Below are 3,527 nucleotides of genomic sequence, written 5' to 3' on the forward strand. Positions count from 1 at the left end.
TATATATATGCATATACACACACACATACATATATATAGATATCAGCGTGCACACACACAAAAACACTCACACATACACACACATACACACACACACATACACACACACACATATATGTACCTTTACATATTTCTGTAATTATATTCGTTTATTGTTTTTTTCTTACAGTTTACGTTCAGTGGGTCACTGCCATGCTGGAGCAAACACACACATTCACACAGACACATTCACTCACACACACACGCATGCACAAGCACACACATATCTCTATATTTATATTCATATGTAATAATGTAATAATGTAACAGCTGTGTTCTGTGTTTTAAATTCGCATTACGTGTATTTATGACTGTGTGTGAGTGGGTGTGTATATGTGTGCGTGTGTGCGTGTGTGTGTGTGTGTGCGTTGGCGTGTGTATGCGTACCTGTGCGTCTGTCTGCGAATGTGTGTTGACATATTGGAAGTCTCTCAAAGCCACTTCCCAATAACATGATTTTTACCAAAGTTCACATCAACTCATTTGGAATCAGCAAAATTGAAGTCATATTTGATGAATGTATTCATCGGTAGGTGGCGCTAGGTGGTGCTAACTGGGGGGCTGGGTAACGCCGAGAGGCGATGGAGGGGCGTTAGGAGGCGCTGGGCGAGGTACGCTGCTGTTAGGTGGTTCTGGGTGGCGCTAGGTGGTTGCTCGGTGCTGGGAGGTGTCAGGCGAGGCTGGGTGGTGGTGGGAGGTGCTATTTTCTTGCAAGTATTCTTATAAAGGATAATGACAAAATCTGAAAATGGAGAATAGAGAGGAAGACGAGAAGAAAGAAGTGGTGATGGTGTTGGTGGTAGTGGTGGTGGTGGTGGTGGTAGTAGTAGTGATGGTGGTCATGATAGTCATGATGGTGGTGATGTTGGTGTTGATGGTGGCGGTGATTTATGACGGCGATGATGAGGGGTTGGTAATGGTCGTGTTGTTGGTTGTAGTATTATTATTATTGTTGTTATTATTATTTTTATTATTAGTAGTAGTAGTAATGAGTGACGATGAAGGATGAAGTAGACGTAGCGGGTGCTTTTTTAACAAGTGTCTCCACACCACCACCACCACCACCACCATTACTAATACTACCACCACCGCCACCACCACCACCATCATCTCCACCACTACCGCTACCACCATTACTACCACTAGTACCACCACTACCACAGCCAGCACCACCGACAACAAGAAGAACATCAACAAATATCAACAAAACCATCCTTGATAATAATGACGATCGGTAAAACCATTTTACGGGAATCATTTCAATATTTTCTCTGGTATCGAATTCATTGGAGTGAAACATTAGGTTAGGGAAACTGGCCACGGTTGAACGCCGCACAAAATTTCATCTAAAACTCCATTAACTTGGCCTCCAGTTGAAAGTAAGACGCCATTTCTGGCCGCTCAACAGATTGCGGTGGAGATAATGCGAACCATTTTCCTTCTTCTTATTAAATCTATCTTGCAGTAAAGTTGGTAATGTGTCACGATTAGGTTTATTTCGTTGAAGCCATTGGTTAAGTGTGTTGGCATAGAAAAGAAGAAGAGGAAGGAGTAGGAGGAGTAGGAGGAGAGGAGAAGTAGAAGAAAAGGAGGAGGAGAAGAAGAAGAGGAGTAGGAGAGCGAGAGTGAGATTGGGACAGAGATAGGAACAGAGGGGTAGACTTACAGAGTTACAGAGATAGCGTTAAGCGTGTGTGTGTGTGGGTGTATGTATGTATGTATGTATATGTATATATATATATATTTACATATACGTATATGTATATGCGTGCATATATATATATATATTTATATATGTATATATATGCATATATATGCATATACCTATATATACATATATACATAGTCATACATATATATATATAATCCACACACACACATATTGTTGGGAGATAGTTATACATATAGGGTTTCGTATATATATATATATATATATATATATATATATATGTATAGATATAAGTAGATAGATTTATAGATAGATCGGTAGGTAGATAGATACCAATTTTAATTCCTTATTCTTTTCACAATAGTGATACAAGAAGGGAGATTGAAAGATAACTAGAGAGATAGGCCGGTATGCATTTATTTAACTCTTACATCGAAAATGTAGAGAGCGACTTCCCCGTCCTCGTCAGACTGTGTTCTACTTTGTTCTTATTGGCTATAAATATCCTTAGAGAATCCAAGTATAGCACAGTCTGACGACGGCGAGCAAGACGAAACTTCGAAGATACCGTTAACTTTTTACTTTGCATGTACTCTGCTAAAAAGCATTAAGCAATTCTTCAGCTTAATGTTAAGATGTTTTTATAATGTGTGTGTATGTATGTATATATATATATATATATATATATATATATGTCTGTGTGTATGTATAAATATTTGTATATCTCGCCGGCTGTCCGTTGTAGGGCGACGTTGACTGCTCTTGTTCAGCAATCATCCCTGGCAGGCTCGCATGTGTGCTACAAGACCTGCTCTTCATCTGCAGCAGCGATGACATCTGCTGCAGATGAGGCTACACGACACAATGGAGAAGTGATGCCTCTCATGTACTCTTTAATATTTTCTCTGTTGTTTCTTATCAACGGTTGGAATTACGAGCTTTAGCGATCGGTGCCCTCTCCTGCCAGGTGCCTGGGGAGATGCTGGAGTTCTTCACATGTCACTTCGGTACTTCCCTGTATTGCAACCTTTGGCCACCGCGGCTTTTTCTACCCTGATGCAGTTCAGCGTTGATAACTGCCTTTGGGAGTCTGCAGCCCTCCATCCTGCAAGCAAGTCCCACCCAGCGCAGCGGCGATGAGGTAAGCAAGGCCTCCACACAAACTGTGCCTGCGCAGCGCAGGCCTCTACATCACTGATCTTACCATCTGATATGCAAGATAGAGATCGATCAGATGACGAAGTTGGCCTCGTGTGAGGGTCTCGTGGTGCCATTTTTAAAGGGCTATACATTCTGTGACGGCGGCAGGGGGCACTGTGGATCTGTACACCTTTATATTTGTGTTTCGAGCAACGTCATGGAACCTCCATAAACGTTTCTCAAGAGAGCCAAAAACCTGTCAAACAGACAGTATTCACCTCTCAACTTCGAGGAACAGTTAGTACAAGTCAGTGCGCTGCTGAGGTAGGTAAGGATCTCAGCGTACTTTTGGAGTTTACTTCGATTCCACGTTCAAATACGACCAACGTCAATTTTGCTTTTTATCCTTTTCAGGGTCAAGAAAAAATACCATTCCAAGGCAATGGACTGATGGAAATTTTAGAACTTGTGTTATTGATCCCGACCTTCTCGTTCTGAGTTCAAAACTCATCAGGAAATGTTCGGGTGGAGGTGACCCATTGCACGATTTAAGACTACCGCCTACCCCACTGGGTACCTGCAGTGGCGTTCACTCAGTTGCGAGATTTCGGACTCCCTCCCACCCTCCCTCTGACTTCCATCTTGAATGTATGTATACATACATACATACATACATACA

Source organism: Octopus bimaculoides, chromosome 21 (genome assembly GCF_001194135.2).
Source record: "Octopus bimaculoides isolate UCB-OBI-ISO-001 chromosome 21, ASM119413v2, whole genome shotgun sequence".
Classification (NCBI taxonomy): Eukaryota; Metazoa; Mollusca; class Cephalopoda; order Octopoda; family Octopodidae; genus Octopus; species Octopus bimaculoides.